At 47.2% G+C, this 15,553-nt stretch overlaps 1 protein-coding gene across 7 annotated transcripts in view; it reads left to right on the forward strand.

Annotated features, from left to right (window-relative positions):
- Nucleotides 1-1,446: 1,446 nt before the first annotated feature.
- COL6A3 (collagen type VI alpha 3 chain) overlaps nt 1,447-15,553 on the forward strand; it is a 78,444-nt gene continuing 64,337 nt past the window's right edge. For 2 of the 7 annotated variants that reach the window (XM_035006778.1, XM_035006779.1), the window contains exon 1: nt 1,449-1,650. The gene's annotated coding sequence lies outside the window, so the exon portion shown is untranslated. Of the gene's footprint in view, nt 1,651-15,553 lie in introns of all 7 variants that reach the window. The other 5 variants (XM_035006777.1, XM_035006780.1, XM_035006781.1 and 2 more) reach the window with 5 other exon arrangements.

The raw sequence follows: 15,553 nt of genomic DNA on the forward strand, positions 1-15,553 counted from the left end.
TGGGATCATGACCTGAGCGGAAGGCAGATGCTTAACGCCTGAGCCACCCAGGCGCCCCCCGTGTGTTACCTATTTATCCTTGCCCTTGCCCATGGCTCCTGCCTAACCAGCTGCCCACTCTGTCTGGGAGCAGGCATGGTCTCCCCGTGCTGTCTCCCCAACTTCCCTAAACTCCAAGGGGATAATCTGTGGAAAGGAGCTCATTTTACCTTCACTCTCCACACTTGGCTGTGGAAAGATCTCAAAGTCAAAAGTATCTATTAGAGGTCTCTTGATAGTTCCCATGAATCTCACCAAGAGTCGCAGGATGGAGAGCAGGGGAGGTTTGGGGGTGTCCAAGGCCAGGCTTTCGAACGAGCCCTGCCACGTACCCTGGTTTTTCTCACATGTGAAATGAGGCCATAATCTCACCTAAAAAAAAAAAAAAAAAAAAAAAAAAAGACAAATATGTATTTAAAGGGGTTGGGGGTGGTGATGTTTGGGAGAAAAGAGATACTGTGTATCAAAGCGTCGTGAGATGTGCAAAGCCTGGCAATTTGTTTCTCAAGAATTTTCTTGAAACTCTGAGCAAGGAAACCATCCTCGTTCCCCTTGTCCGTGTCCTAGAATGGGACCATGGGTCTCACAGGCAGAATCATTATGTAGAGAACTTTTTATTTTTTATTTTTTTAAAGAATTTATTTATTTATTTGACAGAGGGAGACACAGTGAGAGAGGAAACACAAGCAGGGGGAGTGGGAGAGGGAGAAGCAGGCTTCCCGTGGAGCAGGGAGCCCGACGTGGGGCTCGATCCCAGGACCCCGGGATCATGACCTGAGCCGAAGGCAGACGCTTAACGACTGAGCCACCCAGGCGCCCCTGTAGAGAACTTTTTAAAGAGGGGTAGCTTCATATTCTTGTCCTTTCACTGGTGAACAGAGCTCTGCTTAGCACAAGGCTGAGGAGATGCTAATTGCTGGTTTTTATATTTGAAAGGGAAGTTATTAGAAGAAGTCGCAATTCAGAAACTTCAAGAAGTGGGAGGGCGTGGTGAGGGTGGAGGGGGGAGATTGCATTTCCTGTTTTCCCTGCAGATGGTGTTGGAAAACACGGCAGGAAAACCATGGATACCCATGAAAAAAATTCCAAACTTCATTCTCTTTGCCACCAGGGGCCCAGCCCAAAAGGTGACGAGTGGAAGAGGTGGATTTCTTTTCAAGAGCTGGGGTTTGCAGGGGTCCAGCTAAAGGCTTGTAGGGTGCAGACAGCCTTCGGAGGGTGACATCAGCCTGCAGCGGGCGCCAGAAGCAACAGAGCACAGAGAGTCTGGTTTTCATTTACAGTTGGGTCAGGCCCACAGTGGGGAGGGGGAGCGGAGGGGAGGGGAGGAGCAGGGGTCGGGGGGAGGGGAGGGGAGGGGAGGAGGAGGAGGGCTGGAGGAAGCCCTGACTGTATCCTTGGACCGGGTCCAGTGTTTGGAGCTCAGTCTTCCACCGAAGGCCGCTCAGTTCTCCAGCGCTCCAGCCTCCTGCGAGGACCGCAAGGGGTTTCCTCCTCTGCCCGGAGCCGACGCCTGCAGACGGGGAAGCAGACACCGTCGGTGGGGAAAGTCATGCGAACCTAGGTGAATACAGAAGCCCAGGGACATACACGTCTTCGGATTTGCTCAGGGTAAGTGTGCGGTCCCCTCTGCTCTCCCGGGCTTGTGGGCCAGGAGGAACGGCTTCAGTTCGAGCGTTCTAGGGGGCTCTCGTGCTCGCTGTTCTGGACGTGGTTCTGGTCCCTGGAAGGTTCAGCTGAGGTTTCTTCCCCACTTCGGGGCCCCTGGGTTTCTGCAGCTTGGTTAAGGCCACGGCTTGCCGGTGGGCTGCAGTCGCGTGGCGCCGTGGGCTTCCTCCGCCCATCCTGCAGTGTTCCTGGGTTCAAAGTCTGTTTGACGTTCTCTCCTCCTTCTGGAACTTGGGGGGAATCCTCTTTGTTAGCAGAAGTGTCTTGCGAGGCTTCTTAACTACCTGTTGAGCAGCTCTTCGGGGAGATTCTGTCCGAATTCTCCCCCACAGGCGCGTCAGGCGGGCATCGTGCCTGGGGGTTCACGTGGGCAGGGCCTGGTGGAGCACCTCTGTTGCCCTTGGGGGCTGGGGGCAACTTTGGCGCACCGGCTCCGGGCCAAGTGAAGAGTTCCTCGGCCAGTACCGCGGGTTTCCTCTTTTCAGGAACCTGAGGTCACTGTTGGAATCTCTGTTCTGGGGCAGGGGAGTGGGGGGGGGGGGGTTGCGTAAAGGAGCTGCCGAGGTCAGAGGAGAGGGGAAGGCATTTGGTGTTTGGGCCGCATGCCCAGTGGATAAGGCAGGGCTCCTAGGGCCGTGGGGCCCGCCCGGCTTGCCCAGATGTGGCAAGGGGCCAAGTTGGGAGGCCCAAGGCCTGTTCCCGAGCTGGGACGCCCAGGATGGAAAGTGTTCTCTGACAGTTGCCAGCCTGCCTTGGGGACCCGTTTCAAGTGTTAGAAAGTGGACCAGGGTTGAAGCAGGGGTGGGGTCGCTGGGAGGACCCAGGGGATTCCAGGGGGGGAGTATAAAACACAAATCAGCATTTCACAGCCTGGCTCAGGAGCACACTGAGAGGCTGGTCTGAACTCCAAGAACAAACTGCTCTGAGCGCAGGGGTGTGTCTTGCACCCAGAGCGCAGGGGTGCTGACCCGCGCCAGCCGGCTCCTCGCCCAGCACACAGCCATCTCCACGTGAGAACTGTAGGATCGGAGGGCTGCAAAGGTGCTCAGAGCCCATGTGGGCAGATTCTCCTCCTCGACCTGGGATCCCCTGGCCTCCCAGGGCACCCATTCTCAGTACTTCAAAACACTGAACAGAAATGGCTTTAAAATCAAATATTCTTTGTTCCTAACCAAAATGATATTGAAAAGCAGCTGGCTGTTGGATCTCGTCGGAGCGTCTGAGTTCTTTGCTGGACTAAAGACAATGGCAGAGATTTTTGGTTGGAAGCCACTGAGGTGTGGTTCCCCGGTTTTCAGGATACGGAATCAGGGGCAGGGGCTCTGAGATGCTCAATGACTTGCAGGGCCTGCACAGCCCATGGGTGGCTGAGACGGTAGTACAGTCTTCAGCGTTTCAGGAAAACAGATGGCCAAGCAATGGAGGATCCTGGCTAACTGACATTTAGATGGGAACGGGCCATTTAATTTGTCCCCGCCCAGAGGACAGTGTCCCTCTGTCCTATTTTATTCTAAGTAATGGGAAACTTGGTTACGTTCTCTAAGGCTCTCCCTGCCGATGGAGGAAGAAGTGCGAGGAGCTCAATGTTGGCTGGAGAATTTGAGCTGTAGGATCTGAGCACCTGACCTGAGTGGGCTTCTTGCCTCATTCAGGCCACCTCTGGGGCTGGGGGCCAGAGGGGTGGGACCTGTACTTTGTTCTTAATGTGGGCTTGTTGCTGAGGGTGAAGGCACAGGGATGGGGAGGTGAGGGGCTTTTGTAGGAGCTCAACATATAGGAATGATCATGTGGTCTTGACCATCTTTGTTGAGGCAAGGGATTGATTGCCATTGAGGCTTATTTTTCTCTTTGCCTAGTCCGGCAGTGAGAAAACCATGAATAAGACATTGGGTGGAGAACAGCGCCACAAGCAAGGTGGAAAAGTGTGGCCATCCTGCCTTTTTCCTATGGGGGAATTGGAGGGTGTGGCCACCCTACCTTCCTGGGAGGTGGCCGGGGAGGCCTCTAGAAGGTTAGCCCTTGGCTCCAGCTCCTGGGAGGATGTGTGCCCCACCCCACCATGCTTGTGGCTCTCAGCTGATGGATTATACGGCCAATGTCCAAACAAGGGGTCTTAAGGGCATTTTTGATATAAGATCTTTCTGAATAGAAATGTCTTTGTTTCTGCATCTCCCTTTATTCTGTCCACATGAGTGCCTTTTGTCAGAACCTAACAGAGCACTGATGATAAAGTAGGAAGAAACCCCCTAATTGATAATCAATGATGGATTTCTGGCTCAAATGAGGTTCCCCATCTGACCGTGGTTTTGGGTCAGGGGGCTGCAGGGGCCACTGCTGTAAGCCAGCTTGAAATCAGCCCTCCGGCCCTTTTGGAAGTTGGTTCGAGAGTTCCTGCCTCGGGAGCTTGCTGCCCGGGGAGGTTGCTCCGTGTGTTTGGACAACCAGATAAAGTGTGGTCCTCACCAGCAGCCTGCATCACCACCCGCTTTTGTGTGAAATTCCACATTTAGGGTTTAAAAGCCACCAACAAGCCACAGAGTCTGTCCTAAGGGACTGTCTTGCAGGCATGCTAATGACCTCAGCCAGAAGTTTTATTTGACAATTCGTTTTTGTCACTGTTCTGTTTGGAGGAACCCGAGAGGATCTGTTATGTCTTGGAGAGGAATCACAGGTGGCTTCCCCGTCTCAATGGGACACTGTGTACCAGACAGCCTTTCCACGGCGACCCCCGGGCTCTCGTGGTGTCTTCGCCGTGGAAAGCACATAGTGAGAGCCACTCCACTGTGGCACTAACAACTGACGTTTCAGGAGGGACCTGACATTTAAAAAAATCTTGTTAGTAGCTCTAGCTGAGGAAGTGGAAGCCCGACATAATTCAGATTTTAAAGCAGGGAAGCTTTAAAAAGTTCCTGCTAACTCGGGGCGCCTGGGTGGCTCAGTCGTTAAGCGTCTGCCTTCGGCTCAGGTCATGATCCCGGGGTCCTGGGATCGAGCCCCGCATCGGGCTCCCTGCTGGGCGGGGAGCCTGCTTCTCTCCCTCTGCCTCTGCCTCTCTCTCTCTCTCTCTCTCTCTCTCTGACTCTCATGAATAAATAAATAAAACATTAAAAAAAAAAAAGTTCCTGCGAACTCAGACGGCTTGGAACTAGACAAGGACACTTCTCTTCACTCCCTGCATTTCCAGATATGGTGTCTGTCTTTCCAGTGTAAAAATTCTGGAAGGTTATATCCTCCACTTTAAGGAAAAGATGCTGCTTGCTCCTTCTAAAGCATGGGTGACGCCCACCCTCCCCACTCATAACACACAGGGTCCTGATTTACAAAAGGGGGCTCTCCACATTATGTTGATTTTTTTTTAAAAGATTTTATTTATTTATTTGAGAGAGAGAGAATGAGAGAGAGCAAGCACATGAGAGGGGGGAGGGTCAGAGGGAGAAGCAGACTCCCCGCCGAGCAGGGAGCCCGATGCGGGACTCGATCCCGGGACTCCAGGATCAGGACCTGAGCCGAAGGCAGTCGCTTAACTGAGCGAGCCACCCAGGTGCCCTATGTTGATTTTTGAAAGCATAATTTTGAACGCCTTCTGGTCTCATCGGTCTATTCTGGGAGGGAGATGAAAGTTCGAGTTAGCACATATCATCCCAGTGTAGCCTATCCTGAAAACGCAGGCTGGTTTTCTGTCCTCTAGAGGGCGGTGTGTGTATCCCTCTGAGCTCGGGAAAAATCCCCAAGTGGTGGGAGTCCTTCAGGGTGTGGTTTCTGGGTTTGCAGGGAGTAGGTTGATAGACATCTCAGCAGGGCTCATGGGTAACGTTAGACTGTTTAAACACATATTTTTAAATGTGACTGTAATATCTGAAGTGGATATAAATTTAGAATTTTATTTTTTCTGTGCTCAGGTACTGAGGTGAAATTATGCCTTGAAACGAGGCATTCTGCACTCTCAAATAGTTTCATTACAAGGGCACTAGCCAAATAAGAACTTATAAAAGAAACATTTTGCCCACATCCCCTAAGAAGAGTTTAAGTTAACAGTAAGCTGTTTCAGAACCAAAGCGAGTTTGCATATTCAGGTCATGCTGTCTCCATGTAGGATTTTTGAACTTTAAAACTGGCAGGAATAATGTGAAGGTGAACTGATCCAGTAACTCCCAAACTTTGCATTACCAGCCCTTTGCTACTTTCTCCTAAGAGGCAACTTAGTTGAACATGTTTTAAAAAATTCACACAGACTATCATTACGAACATCCCATTTTAAATCTCTGTTCAGACCTATCGTTAGCTGAGATTGTTAGCCTGAGCTACCCACTGTCAGGGTCCTAAAGGACAGAATTCTAGCTCAGAGAGAAGGTACCTAACCCTCTGCGCGGTCCATGTGTTCTCATATTCGTTCAAGCTCAATGAGCCCTGCTCTGCTCCATGGGCCCGGGAGCTTTGGGGTTGAGGGGGGGTTCGGGAATGACTGAGACATAGACCCCGCCCTCTGCTTGGCAAATATGCCATTTCCATTTGGCTGTTTTAAATATCAAAAAATTACTACCTGGGTGGATGCTTTCTCCACACCCTTGACATTTCAGACGAGAGAATGGAGCACAGAGAGGGGAATGACCTGTCTGAGGTCACAGTGGTAGTTGAAAAGCCAAGTCAGCATTTCTGGGCGCTCCTGCCCATATTAATGTGAGCCCATCCTAAGCAGATAACCCAGGACCAGGAATATCAAGGGAGTAAAAGTTGTTAGAGAATATTTTAGGGTATCCTGTGAAGACAGGCACTTCTTTCCATTGACCAGTCTTCTGTGGAGCTGAGTATAAATCTCCTTAGCTGAGAGGTAATTGTTTAAAAAAAAAAAAAAATCTGGAAAGAGTAGAAAAATAAGACAAACAGGAAGAGTTCTGCCAAACCCTTTCCCAAAGGCAAATTGTTAGTCTCTTGTAGGGGTCTGGCTGCATCTAGCAGAGCATGATCCTGCTGTTCTCCTTCCTGAATTCTAAGACTCGCAAAATACCGAGAAACATTCACGGGCTAGGACCGGCCAGGGGAACACACGGTGCGAACTAGCTCCGTAAGATTTCCCTGGTGTACGCCATACATTTAGTTTTCATGGACCCAGAGCACCGAGCATTGGCCACTGGAAGGAAGAGCTCATGGGCCAATTTAATTTGAAAATTAAAAATTGAACAGCAGCTGGAGATGACTCAGGTCTCCAGGGAAGCCATTCCAGGAAACTGGTTTTTCTCTTCTGGAATCTTCATCAGTTGATTCAGCAGATCCGGGCCAGCACCCAGAGTTAGAGCCAGCTCAGCTGAGGCTCACAGATTGCCCGATGTGCCCCCGGGGTCTCTCTGTCTCTCGTGGGGGCAGCAGGAGACCCATCCCTGGTCAGGCCCAGGGAAACAGATGGAAGGAAATCTTGGCAGAACCCCACCAGTGAGAGCATGAGCCATTAGCCTTATTTTACACATAAAATAAGTGAGCCTGGGGAGATTAACTGACCATTGATGATGCAGAGGTAAGGAAGTAGAATTTTTCCAGACTTTACACTAAATCTGGTGTTGATAATATTATATTAGATGTTTCAACTTAATTAAAAAAAAAGTCTATTTTAAATAATCTCCTCTTCCAGATTTGATGGTGAATCAGAGCAGAAAACAAAGATGTTTAATTTTTCCTTACGGTGTGAGAACGTTTTAGCCACTCTGGGTCAGTCTACAGTGGAACAGCATGGTTTTGGAGAGGCCAGTAACCCCCAAAGTCCGTGGCCAGGAAAGGCAGAGAGGTGGCCCAAGGCCAGCGCCCGCCTGGAGAAGTGGCCCCGCGGGTCACAGCGTTGCCGTGGGGCGGACGTGTGTGCGATTTCTTCTGAAGTGTTTTCGAAGGCACTCTCTGCCTTAGTGTTAAATCCCCTCTAGTCTCTGCGGGATGTTTATCGTTAGCAGGATAAATGGAGAAAAAGCTGTGTCTGGCTGCCTTGTTTTAAGAGGGCAGAAAGTTTTCTACACACGCGCAGCGGTATGTAGCTTTTCCAGCTACCGCAGATGTAGAACTTTCTGCTTTGTGGTTATTATCTTGGACCCTAGGAATATGTCTTCTAAATAAATTTCCATGTATCTGGCAGCTAATCTGGAGGTTCTTCAAGTTGCCTTTATGGGGGGAAGGAGGCTGACCCAGACAGTGCTCAGCACACGCTCTCGCTTGACCTCATTCAGGGGGGAGGCTACTTGCGGGGAGGAGCGGGGGGACATCCAAACCACCTCCCCCTTTCTACATTGCTCTGTTTAAATACATGAGCTGCTGAATGGGTATCGTTTTACTTGATTTTACCAGGAGGAGCCAAAGATGAGAGATCTTGAGTTGGTTACTGAGTGTCTACAAGGACACTGTGGGTGGTAGAAAGGCTAAGTGAACATAGTTCATCAGAAGAGTTAAAATTTCGCTATCACAGGAAACACGTTCAGAGCCTGGGTCAAACAGATAATGGTTTACAGATATGTGTGCGTGGCTGATATTCTCTTCCCTTGTGCATTTTCATAAAATGGAAAGATGAGGTTCAAGTTGTAAAATAAACAGTTAAAAGACCACCTTCCGATTTAGAGGGGGTTTTCTCTGGAATGTTCCAAAGCATTTGCTTTTGAGGATTCCCCCAACGCTCTTTCAAATGGCAGGAATATATTAAATTCCACCCTCTTCCTTCCCTAACTGAGGACCTAATAAATCCTCTTTTTGCCTCCTCCCTAGGGGGTGAGAATGGGGACTCCTTTCCCAGGATTCTGCCCAGAAGGGAAGGGGAGTGAGAGAAGGAGGGAGAAGTAGGGTGGGCTGCCAGCTCGGGGCCCCTGGGGTTTCCTGAGGTGTGACGACTGGTCTCGCAGCAGATAGGCCACACACCCGCCTGGTCTTCAAGGATTTCTTTCGCTCCTGCTTTAAATGGGACATCAGGAGTTAACAGAAGTCCTAGAACTTGATAGAAGGACCAGCCTGATTTTAAAAAGCAGTGCTTGCAGAAGAGCGAATAAATGCTCTCAAAATGGGGCCTCTGGATATATTTAAGCCTTTGTTTCAAAATGATTTCCTTGTGTGCTTGTGTGTGTCTCTTTCTTAAAAAAGATTTCCAGACATGGAAAATGAAAAAGCTTTTGAGTAGACTTTATGAAAACTAATTTCATGGAATTGCAAAATAGCTTGGGGAAGTCTTTGGAATTCGACCCAGTAGGATGGTGAGTCGGAGGTCCATGGAGAGCCATCTTCGGAATGAGAGATGTCTTTGTAAGTTTCAAATGGACAGCTACAAAAAGGAAAAAGGCACCTCAAATCCTTTTCAGAACGAGGCAGAGTGAAGAAAGGAATTACTAATGCCACACAGAAAGATAAGAATGAAAATTTATAAATCACAAAAAAAAACAACAACAAAAAAACAAAAACAAAACAAAACAAAAAAAGAATGAAAATTTAATGAAGTTCTATGACCGGATCTGTTGACTTCTGGACCCAGAATCTATCACACAAAGAAGCACCTCACCACACCCAACCCTAGGGTCTCTAGCAGCCAATTCTGACTTTTCTTTTCATATTTAAAAGAAGAGCAGCAGACAAATGGATCCTATTGACACAGAATCTGTCCCCAGAGAAGTCTATTTTTTCCCCAGAGGAGATGGGGAGTTTCCTCGGGATCTGGGCCAAACCTGGCGCCATCTCTCAGGGTTTCCTGGGGCTCTTCCCATGGGCTTTGCAAGCACAGACTTTGGTTAGGATTCTGGTTCTATCTTGTTTTATCCATGTGGCCTTACCTCCCCTGGTTTCAGTTTCTCAGCTATAAAATGGTGGGGGGGGGGGCGGGAAGCAGCCATTGGTTTGTTGGGCAGAGGACATGAAATCCCATGGGTGAGATAGAAGTGCCGGTAAATTCTACTTGCGCTCTCTTGTCTCTATTTCCTGGGGTGGTGGGGAGGGGTGGGGGGAGGGTAATGAGGGAGCGTCTTCGTCCTCCCTCGTTAAAAATGAACAAGCCCGGTGATCATTTGGGAAGATGATGTTTGACATCTTTTAAAAACTTCATTTTTAAAAATTGGGGCTCCATGACATGATAAATAGAATAGACTTAATTGCAAACAGAAACACTAACAAACATCCAGCAGCTGGGCTAGGAACACTTGAGCCACATGACTGGCTCCCAAGCATGATGGCAAGAAAAGTGTGTGGGACTGAAGGCAGTTTTCCCACCTGGGAATTCAGCTCAGCCAAACCACGTGAGCTCATCAGTCATGAGTGGGGCTTGGATAACACAAGCATTGTCTCCAGAACGGGAAGAGCTTTTCCCCCTCTGTCCTCGCTCCCCTCCCCTTCCCTCTCCTCCCCTGCCCTGCCCTGCCCTCCCCTCCCCTCCCTTCCTTTTTCCTTAATATCTGGGTAGATTTTAGAAAAGATAATTCCTGTGCACTGTACATTCATTTCATTATTTTGTGTCTCAATTCATTTATGCACTTCATTTATGGGGTTACCCTTCTAAAGATGAATATCTTGGAAATAAAAGTTTTTACATGTCATTTTCAACCGATTTAAGATTCATTTTCCTTAGAGAAGAGTTGAAGTAAGTAATGCCTCAGGAAGATGTTAGAGATTTCATCTCATTACAGTTTAGATTTTTTTGAGCTTCATCAAAGAGGAGAAAATTATTTTGGAATTTCTCAATAGAGAGCCTACTCAGTGTTTCATATTTGAGAGGATTCGTGGATTCTAAGAAGTCAGATGTGATGCCGTGTGGGTTGCAGGGACGGTTACAAAGCCATTAGTAAGCTGCTGAACACAGTGCACCCCGTTTGTGAAAGCTGCCTGCAGGGGCCTGGGGCCCTCCCGTCCCACACCCAGCAGAGGGTAAGCAGATCTTATCTCCCAACCTGCTTTTCTCCACATGGATTGCACAATCCAGTGATTTCTTTTTTTTTTTTTTTAAAGATTTTATTTATTTATTTATTTGAGAGAGAGCACAAGCAGGGAGAGGGACAGAGGGGGAGTGGCAGAGGGAGAGGGAGAAGCAGGCTCCCCATTGAGCAGGGAGCCCGATGCGGGGCTCGATCCCAGGATCCCGGGATCATGACCTGAGCCGAAGGCAGACGCTTAACCGACTGAGCCATCCAGGCGCCCCAGTCCAGTGATTTCTGAAGAGACCCTATGATGTTCTCTTGCTCTTATTCTTAAACAAAAGCACTACTTAGAATCTTGCATCTTGTGCGTGAATCAAATATTTCAAACAAGTAGCTGGACTCCCTGAAAGATTCACATTAACATTTTTCATTGAAGCGGTGGTATATGGTGCTTAAACTTTAGCGGGGAGGTGGAATAGATGCTTTTAGAATCACATGTGAACATGGATCGTATCCCCAGAAAGCCCCGTATACACAGTTACAGGTGTGCACACATTTGTGGGAGTTTGACAAATCCTTTGAAATTTGTGGATCCCATATTTACTTTTTTTTCTCTCTCTCTTTTTTTTATTTATTTTTTATTTGTGGATCCCATATTTAAAAAAGGTTTTGACCAATTACAATATTACAGGTTGTTTTAGAAAGGGCTGGCTATAGTTTTGGAAAGAATCCAGTAGAATTCAAATAACATGGACAATTTTCCCATAAAACAGTTTTCTAGTAGGATGCTTATTGGTGATAGAAAAATCCAATGTTTAATTTTAATAGAAAGAATCAAGAGTAGCACACATACAATGTACTTTTACATTGTTCTAAAGTATGTATCCTAAAGGTGTTCTAAAGTGTATATCCTAAAGAGTGGCATAGTTGGTTAAGAGGCTCTTAATATTGGCTCGGGTCATGATCTCTGGGTCATGAGATTGAGCCCTGTGTTGGGCTCCGTGCTGGGTAGAGTCTGCTTGAGATTCTCTCTCCTTTTCCCTCTGCCCCTTCTTCCCCCCTCTAAAAGAAGTGTATATCCTCATTGAGAACACATACACACACATAAATTATAGACCTTGCATTTACTTTTTTTTTTGTCCCCAGAAGAAAAATTCGGGAATAGGTTTAACAGATTGTGGGTGAAGGGAGGTATGGCTGGATGGAAAGATCTGGAAGATTCCCAGGGTGGAGCATCGGCTTGAGGGATTTCTAGGGAGTGAAGGGGGCAATCGTGGGGCTGGTTGGAAGGTCATCCTCGGTAGAGAAAGCAAACCAACCAGCTAAGTGGTGTCTGTAGGGAGTGCCCCGAGCACCAGCCAGGACTCAACTAGGACTTGGGGACACTGTGGCAGCAAAGCGCCGAGCACTGGGGGCTGCCCCTTTCTATCGTATCGACCCGTGTCTAACGCGTGTTCACCATTTCAAGCCAAGATGATTGTGCTGAGCCTTTGAAATACTGCCGTTATGACCACTAGCTGTCGCCTTACTGTAAGAAAGAAGGATGCCCTCTTGATGACTGGCCTCCTGATCATCATGAGAACAGCCTTTTCTTCGCAGTGTTGATACATTTCCAGGAGAAAGTTGTATTGACAGGTGGTTCTCTTTCCAAGCTCTCAGAATTGGAATCACAAGGTAGATTTGTCTCAGCCTGGATGAGACTTTGTTGACTTTCCTTGGAAATCCAAAAGTTCAGTGGATCTTGGAATCCACTCTCTTGTTTATGGTTTTACCTTTCTCTGTCTGGTCCACCAACTTTTGGCCTACTGGCCAAGGGCCCACACTCTGCGTCTCACTGTTCCTCAGAGCTGGGCCATGAGATCTGAACGCCAGCTTCTCCCTCTGGGCCTGACCTTTGGTGGGCAAAACCGTGCGCCTGAGCTTAGGTTTTCCTTGTGTTCACTGCAGCTGTGTCCTTAGGTAGCAGCCTCGGAGGGGCTGCCTCTTGGTTCTCCTTGGCCCTCAATGCTGTCTTGCTGAGTAGTCCAACCGAACACTGGTCTCCTGCCAAGGCCACCTCACTAAATAGTCAGACAGACGTTCCTCTGCTATCATGACTTGTGTTGCTCTATATGACAACACTGACGATATCAGACCATCCTTAACACTGACTTCATCAGCAATGTGGGGAAGATGGAGTTCCTGCACGGTACGGTGGACAACTGTGAACAGAATCACTGGGCCCATGGAGTGCCTAGGGCAAGAGGAAGGTCTACCTGCTAAGGTCAACAGGTGCAAAAGCTTAGGCCTTACGTGGAGCCGATTTCAGAGCTCAGGTGGTACTGAGGGCAGAAATAATTTTTGCACCAGGTCTCAATGTTACATCAGATTCTTTTTTACTTTCGTAAGATTCAAGTCTTGTTCCCCAAACCTTAATATTTTGCTGCCCGATAACATCTTTTCTTCTTCCTTTCCAAGTATTATTTACGGACAAGGACAAACATTGTGCTGTTTCTTTCCAGGGGCATGGACACATGCTTTAAGAAAATGTTTACTAGTATTTTGTTCCCATTTTAGCTCTTAGCCGTGATCACACCTCAGAGAGTTTATATTATACCTGTTAAATCGATGGTTACATTTAAGGGGTACATTGTTACCCTTACTTTTGAAAACAGGTGATTTTTCCTGTCCTTTTTTAAAAATTGTGGTAAAACAAACATGACATAAAATTTACCATCTTAGCCATATTTTAAAAAATATTTATCTATTTATTTTTGAGAGAGAGAGAGAGTTGTGGGGGGAGGTGAGGGAGAGAGAATCCCAGACTGCCCTGTGGATCCCGACACGGGGCCCAATCTCATGACCGTGAGCTCATGATCCAAGCTGAAAGCAAAAGTCAGATGCTTAACCCACTGAGCCACCCAGGCGCCCTCCATCCTAACCATTTTTAAGTGAACAGTGCAGTAATGTTAACTGTATGCACCTTGTTGTGCAATGAATCTCTAGAATTTTCTCATCTTGCAAAACTGGAACTCTTCGTTTGTTGAGCATCTCCCCCCTCCCCGTTCTCCACCCTTTGGCGACCACCGTTCTATTTTCTGTTTCTAGCCGTTGGACTACTTCAGATACCTCCTCTAAGTGGAATCTTGCAGTATGTGTCTTTTTGTAAAAGGCTCATTTCACTTCTCACGGTGTCTGCAAGGTTCGTCCATGATGTCACATATGATAGGATTCCCTTCTTTTTTAAGGCTGAGTAGTACTCCACTGTATGTGTATCCCACATTTATCTTTACCTGTTCGTCCATCGATGGGCATTTATGTTGTTTCTACTTCTTGACTGTTGTGACTAATGCTGCAATAAATTTGGGTGTGCAGATATTTCTTTGCAATCCTGTTTTAGTTATTTTGGATGTATGTCCAGAAGTGGTATTGCTGGGTTATATGGTAATTCTACTTTTAATTTTTTTGAGGACCCTCCCTAGAGTTTTCTATAGTGGCTGCACCGTTCTATATTCCCACCAACAGGGTACCAAGGTTCTAATTTTCCTGCATCCTCATCAATGATAGTTGTTTAATATTTTTTTGATAGTAGTCATTCTAATGGGTGTGAGATGATATCTCATTGTGGTTTTGATTTGCATTTCTCTGATGATGAGTGATGTTGTGCATCTTTTCATGTGCTTAATGGCCGTTGGTGTATCTTCTTTGGAGAAATGTCTATTCAAGCTCTTTTCCCATTTTTAAGTTGGATTATTTGCTGTTGTTGCTGTTGTTGAGTTGTGGGAGTTCTTTATATATTCCGGATTTGAACCATTCATCAGATACATGGTTTGTGAATGTTTCTCCCTTTCTGTAAGTTGCCTTTCACTCTGTTGATGGTTTCCTTCGCTGCAAGAAATTTTTGTTTGATCAAGTCCCATTTGCTTTTAGTGTCGTATCCAAGAAATCCTTGCCAAATCCAATGTTATGAAGGCTTTTATATTTTCTTCTAGGAATTTTAGAGTTTCGGGTCTTACATTTAGATCTTTAATCTATTTTGAGTTAGTTTTTATAAATGTTGTAAGGTAAGCATCTAATTTTGTTCTTTTGCATGTGGATATACAGTTTTCCCCGCACCATTTGTTGAAGACTGCCCTTTCCTTATTGTGCAGCCTTGGCCCTCTTATGAAAGATCATTTGACCATATATATGAGGTGAGAGTTATTTCTGGGATCTCTGTGTCCTTCCATTGGTCCGTATGTCTGTCTTTATTCTAGTACCATCCTGTTTTGATGACTGTAGCTTTGTAATATGTTTTGAAATCAGGAATTGTGACACCTCCAGCTATATTTTTCTTTCTCAAGATCGCTGTGGCTCTTCTGGGTCCTTTAAACTTCCATATGATTTTAGGATTTTTCCCCCCTATTTCTATGAAACAAATGCCGTTGGAATTTTGACAGAGCAGGGGTGCTTTCTGATTTGGGGTAAGGGGAGGGTGTTGTTTGTAGGGCAAAGGTCTGGTGACGCAGGCTACCAAGCCCATCTGAGCATGAGCTTGGCTGGTTGGAAGTCACGTGTGCAGCCCCCAGCTGGTGCGTGGCTATGGGAGATCATGTAGCAACGTGGTCAACCCTCAGGTCTGGCATCACAGGCTTGGTAATTCAATGTCCTTGGACGTGTTCCATTCTGAGATTGGTAGTTGGCATCAGCAGGTTTTTGTTGGGAAAAGAGTGCTAACTAGAGAGTAAGGGCAAGATTTGAAGGGGGTCCAGAGGCCATGGTTGTGTTTGCATACACTCTAATTTGGGCAAAGCCCATTTTCTCCATAAACTGAAGATTTCCTGTGGGATTCTTTCAAACCTCGTCTACACAGTTAAGCTGGGTGTCACAGACCTGCTACTCTTTGGGTCCACAAGTACCTTTACTCTTGACTCCTTCTGCCATTTGTTTGGTGACTTGCTGCCTGCCTCAATCTGAGAAGAAGCAAGGTTTAATTGCCCCCCCCCGCCTTTTAAGCTACGGCCAAAGGT

This window comes from Mirounga leonina, unplaced genomic scaffold, assembly GCF_011800145.1.
Source record: "Mirounga leonina isolate KUSES-001 unplaced genomic scaffold, KU_Mleo_1.0 Mir_151, whole genome shotgun sequence".
Taxonomy (NCBI): domain Eukaryota; kingdom Metazoa; phylum Chordata; class Mammalia; order Carnivora; family Phocidae; genus Mirounga; species Mirounga leonina.